Raw genomic sequence first — 5,834 nt, forward strand, 5'->3', positions numbered from 1 at the left:
GAAGGCAGCAGTGGGCAATCCCCAGCTCCAACACTTCCCGGCAATCCCAGTCGCTCTGTAGCAGCAGTAGCGACTCTCTGCTCAGCCTGATGTATAACTAAGGCGTTAGTGACTGCTCTCCAAGGCTTCAATAATTTTTTAGCAGCCTTATTTTCATTAATAACTTCAAACAATTTGTCCCCAAATTTACGCCACTCTGTTTGTTCAAAAACTGTATCAGGATTGATAAAACAACCCTGCATTACTCCATATGCTAATAATCCTGGTAAATCCTTTTTGCAGTCTATATCTGAAGTGCTCCGCTTTTCTAAAAAGCATTCGAGCAAAGCATACGCCGCTTGTCTCTCCATACCTTTATATACGTCGGTTGCAGCCTTTGCAAAGACCTCGGCGGCGCTTCTCCGGCGGGACCCTTTATAGGCTCATCCCGGGTGCGGGGACTCCCTTCCACCTTCCGAGCTGCGGGTGCGGGGACTCCAAGTTTTCGTCCCTTTCACCTTTCAGACCTCGGCGACGCGTGACCGGCGGGATCCTCTCCCGGGTGCGGGGACTCCACGTCCCTTTCACCTTCCCGACACGGGTGAGGGGATTCTTGTCCCTTCCACCTCCTGGGCTGCGTTGCAGGACCGGTTCCTCCCTTATTCCGTCCAACCGTGGCCCAGGATCACCGCCAGCAGTATCCAAATCCCGTTCAGATCGGTCCCTGTTCGGGCGCTATTTGTTGTCGACGGAAGGAAGACAGACGCTCAATATGAGTGAACAGTGAACTTCAACTTTAATGGATAGCTCAGTCGCCTTTTATCTAGTTCGAACATAATCAACTCATACATATTGCAAAAACTAAGCTCAGGATTGGCTAACACCTTCCTATCTTGTCAGTTAGTTCCTCCCTCTTTTAGCTACTGTCCCGCCTTAGGGACTTTCCCAACCACACAAGGGCATCGTGTCCTTGGGCCTGATTGGTTCTCAACCGGCTGCGCACGTGCCCAGGCTCATATGAGTTGAGTACGGTACCTCCCTAGCCCATGACCTCCTAACTGCTCAACATCCACGTGTCCTACCTCACTTAACCATTCCTCCACAACAATCCCCATGCTTTTGCTACAGCTTTGAATATTAAAAGGACAAAATGACCAAGCAAATAGCTGATTATTTTTTTTTTTCATCTGGAATTAGCTCAAGCTTTTATTTACATAGAAAGAAAAGTCTAGGAGCAGAACTGATTACATGCCAAAAAAGAATTCAATTCCATTCCACTCACAGGAAAAATCACTTACTTCAGTAAGCTGAGAACCAAAAGGCTATGCTGATGTGTTAAAACACATTACAGGACACTGGGTCCAGGCCCTCCGCTGCACCCACTTAAAATCCATCCCTACACTCACCAAGGTGCAACCCCAACCCGAACACAGACGCAGCATTTCAGCTTCAACACAGTTTTGGGATCTGATAGAAAGGACACCTCATCCTCAGCAAGGTGTGCTCAAGCTACACAGGACAGGGCTTCGGGCAACTCTTTGCCTACCGAAGAAGACCGCCATCAGCACCTGCTTTGTTCAGATTCTAAAGACTAACATCACAGCCCACGTTGCCTGGGACACCTGATAAACAGAAGAGAAAGCAGCCATACCGTTTTCAAGCCGTCCCTGCACGTGTCGCTCCTCGATGATCTGCAACCTCTTCTCAAATCCTCAACCGCTTCTGTGGAGAGCCTGCCATGGCACCTGCAAAGCAAGATGGATACCCTTCGCAGTCACCTCGTGCTACTTGGCAGTTCTGCTCCAATCCAGCTCACAAACAGCCCGCCCTTCCCATGCTGCTCTTCAGTGTGCAGCTTAGCCCCTCTGAGCCTGTGCGACACACCTGTGAAACAAAAAGAAAAGCATAGGCTGAAGCAGCATCCAAAGACACAGCACAGCTAGGACAGTTACTCTCATCTGCTCCCTTACCTCTGCCCCCTCACCTGCCCTAGAGGCAGATGCTTCCATCTGCTCTCTTAAGCCAGCTACAACACACCTCTGAAATATAAACAGGATTTTTACTGTACTTTGTGTAGTTAAGTAACTGCAGTGACAACTGCACCCCTAAAGTGCCTGCTACATCTGTTCATCGCTCACCTTGCCGAAAGCAGCTATGCTCAAGTCCCACGTTGTACACTGTGTTGCAGCTTTAACAAATGAAAACAGTCACAATATAATCATTCAGCTGCCAGCATTAGAACCCATGCCTCAACAACAGCAGGGACCCCATTTACAAATTATCGTTTCAAAACAGCAGCCCCATTACCTCAGCACCTCAGAAGTAGATCAAGCCTGTCACTGAGCTGCCTACGGAGTGCTGAACAGTTCCAGAAGGAGTTCGTTCCTGTGACAGGTTCCAAAGGTTTACACTCTACTGGGGACAGGAAAGAAATAAGAATAAAACTTTCAAAACCCCATATCTGTAACCTTTCAAGATTCAACAGACCTCCTCAAGCACACCGTTCAAGCACTTATACGAGCAGCTGCTCACAAGCAGATATACTCTCCCACCTCCACATCTGCCAAACACCACAGAGATGACTGTGCCAGCTGCCCTTCAGTACGTGCCCAGAGACAGACCGGATGCCTTTGCCAAAACAGTCCAGACAATGTATTAGTACACCCATGCACTGTCACATTAATCACTAACTGCCAGGCAGGACAGCTCCAGACCAAACACATACACACACAGCCACGCCACAAACACTACAAACAAAACACACAACACAAGGCGCAAGAAAAAGAGACCCCCGGAGGGAAGCCCTATGGCAACAGCAAGTCAGAACAGGTGCTCTGCACCAGACCCTAGAGGAGACTCAAATGTCACGACACGCGACTGGAAGCAACTGCCAGAACTGGGATGATGGAGGCCGAAAAAGCCTGCCTTCAAGACAAGAGACCAGAAGGATGGGGACTGAAAACCCCATAAGACGACGCTTAGGAATTCAATTCCCAAGCAAGAGCTCCTGATGCGGCCCAGATGACTTCTGCAAGAGTGAGGATGGAAACAGACGCGATCTCAAACAGAATATGATGCACAAGACCTGAAACAGACCTGCTCTTTAAGCAGTGACTGCAACACAAGAAGTGCTCTGATCAGAGTCATGATGACAAAACATGTATTGAGGCCCTTCAGCACCGCTACCAAGTCCCCTGTCTGGTCAGTCCAGAGTCAAAAGCTAGGAGGATATCAAGACCCGAGAAGCACAGAACAGACATCGCAGAAGCAACACAAGACAGACAAACAGAAGGAAACTGTCCTGCCTGGCGCACGCACTCACGCTACAAAATAATCCCGCTTCTTCTATTAGCCTGGTGACCCAGCCACAAGCAGCCTGAACGTGACCCAGCCTGAACCACCCTCACCGTGGAACCAAGTCTAGTCAGCCAGCTGGCTCCATGCTGCTCTGACTCCCAGCTCCCATTAGCCACCCCAGATATGCAAATACCAGGTGCCCCCCAGCTTAGCTCTCAGGTTGCTGAATGGTAAAGTCCCTCCGCTTCAAGAAACGCACAGGCACTGATTGTCGTCTTAGTCAATTGCCAGGCTCATCATCAGCTGCAAAAACAGAGTACCAGCATTCACTAGGACGCCAGCCCCATTGCTCACCTTCTCCACAATGCTGACCACTACTGATGCAACATACGATTGTGCTCACGTGTTCCTCTCCGAGTCCAAGCTCCAACAGTGCAGCCAGTGTCATCCACACCACCTGGGAAAACAAAGGGATTAAATGATCGTTGCATTCACAAGAAGTCAGCCAATGGTGGTTTTTTTTTTTGTTGTTATTGTTATTTTTTGTGTGTGTGTTTCCTGTATTTATTTTTTTTTTTGGTCTGCTTTAGCTCAACAGCATGCAGAGTGCAAACAAGAAAACTGGGGTGTTTCTAGAAGCAACAATCCCCATGCTTTTGCTGCAGCTTTGAATATTAAAAGGACAATACGACCCAGCAAGTAACTGGAACTTTCTTACCTGGAATTAGCTCAAACTTTTCTTCACATTGAAAGAAAAATCTAGGAGCAGAACAGATTATACACCAACAAAATTAATTCCATTTCATCCCCAGAAAAAAAAAAAATCACATACTCTCATCCCCTCATGTACCTCAGCCGCTTGCCTACCCCACGTGGCACACGCTTCCATCTGTTCTCTTTACCCACTTATAGCACCTTTAGAAGGCAAACTGGAATTTTACTCTATTGGATGTAGGAAAATAACTGCAGTGACAACCGCGCCCCAAAAACAACAGTTACCTCTGCTCATCACGCACCAGAGTCACTGCAGAGGCAGCTCGGGTCAAGACGTCCTGCACTGCGCACTGCGTTTCAGCCTGAACAAAAGGAAAAACACAGGCAGAAGATAAACATTCAGCTGACAGCAGTAGCACCCATCCCTCAACAACAAAAGGGACCCCATCTTTAGTTTTATCCTTTCAAAACAGCAGGCCACTTGCCTCTGTACCTGCAAATTAGGTCCAAGCTTGAAAGGAGCGGCCAGCATCACCCACGCCACCTGGGAACACAAAAGGACAAAATGACCACTGTGCTTGCAAGCACACACCTGCCACACTGCTCCTCTATCCCACACAGCCTCACCTCGGACCCTCACAGGGAAACACCTGAGCGTCTTCCCTTCGCTTCGGATAAGGGATGACCAGGCTGACAACACTCACCTTCCCTCAGTGCTTCGTGACATGAGGATTTCCCTTCCCTGTCCACGACTGCACAAAGCACCTGTGGAGACGAGAGAAAAGCACACTCTGAGGCACCTCACAACCACAGCGTACCTGCTGCAATACCTCTCTCTTCCCAGCTCCTGTACTTCAGCTGCTCACCAGCTCTAACTCAGATTCTTCGCTCACAGTGCCACAGCAAACTCTGCCTGGGCCACACAACACACACTACACAAGCTACAATGGCTAAGACACACAAACTGGAACATTCCCACCCAATAATCAGTCGCGTCGCATAGGAAGGCTGCCGCACACTCTGAGAAACCAAACCTACCAGTCCTGAGCAGCTCCCCACCTCCTCCTGCCAACCACGCTCAGCACACACACTATTTGCCCCTCAAAAAATAAAAGCTTAGAATATACACACACACAAAAAAAAACACTATCTGAGATCCATAAATGCCAAAAAGACGTGCACGCACAGCAGCCCCTGCAGAGGTAATCACAGACTTACCCTTTGCAGAGGAAAGAGCAGACTCTGATACAACCCTGCTCGGGCTCTTGGTAATGCTGCATCTAAACTGCCAAGCCACATGTAGCATGAAATGAAGCTGGTTTTAGTCCTCTGGAAAATTACACAAGTAGGTTTATACATCTAGAGATTAAAATATAGCTCAAAAAAAGAAGAGCATCCCACCATCAAAAAAAAAAAAAAAAAAAAAAAGAGCCAGCAACCTCTACTAAATATTCCTCTGTTAAGTGAATTCCAAGCACTTAGAAATCCGGAAATCCATAGACTCCAGCCTGCCTAGAGAACCCTGCAACTGACTGAAGGAAAACAAAACACTTACCCCAAAGAGCAGCCCAGGCAGAAGGAGCTCTCTGATGTCATGCCTGGGGCTCATATACCATTTGGCCCCGCCCAATATCCAAACCCTATCACCTGGAAAAGGGGAGGGACAAAGCACAACGAAGTAGGAGCAGAGCAGGAGGAGCAGTAGCTGGTTTTTTTTGTTTTGTTTTGTTTGTTTGTTTGTTTGTTTTTTTAAATCTGCTTTACCTGAACATCATGCAGAGAACAGACAAGAGACCTGGGGTGTTTCTAGAAGCAACAATCCCCATGCTTTTGCTACAGCTTTT

The 5,834-nt window shown here is 48.1% G+C and overlaps 2 long non-coding RNA genes across 4 annotated transcripts; both read right to left on the reverse strand.

The window, feature by feature from the left end:
* Nucleotides 1-21: 21 nt before the first annotated feature.
* On the reverse strand, nucleotides 22-2,331 carry LOC116501679. Of its 3 annotated transcripts, none has more exons than XR_004254491.1 (4): nucleotides 2,287-2,331; nucleotides 2,118-2,167; nucleotides 1,631-1,724; nucleotides 22-714 (listed from the first exon to the last, which is right to left on the reverse strand). It is a non-coding gene; the product is annotated as an uncharacterized LOC116501679 (long non-coding RNA). The 3 variants fall into 3 exon arrangements; XR_004254490.1 differs by lacking the exons at nucleotides 22-714; nucleotides 1,631-1,724 and adding exons at nucleotides 1,819-1,863; nucleotides 1,950-2,018; XR_004254489.1 differs by lacking the exon at nucleotides 22-714 and having other exon boundaries at nucleotides 1,575-1,724.
* An 852-nt stretch (nucleotides 2,332-3,183) lies between these two features.
* On the reverse strand, nucleotides 3,184-5,561 carry LOC116501677. The gene is made up of 6 exons (XR_004254487.1): nucleotides 5,546-5,561; nucleotides 4,695-4,755; nucleotides 4,484-4,534; nucleotides 4,276-4,352; nucleotides 3,668-3,733; nucleotides 3,184-3,579 (listed from the first exon to the last, which is right to left on the reverse strand). It is a non-coding gene; the product is annotated as an uncharacterized LOC116501677 (long non-coding RNA).
* Nucleotides 5,562-5,834: the final 273 nt, after the last annotated feature.

Source organism: Aythya fuligula, unplaced genomic scaffold, assembly GCF_009819795.1.
Source record: "Aythya fuligula isolate bAytFul2 unplaced genomic scaffold, bAytFul2.pri scaffold_63_arrow_ctg1, whole genome shotgun sequence".
NCBI classification, from domain to species: Eukaryota; Metazoa; Chordata; class Aves; order Anseriformes; family Anatidae; genus Aythya; species Aythya fuligula.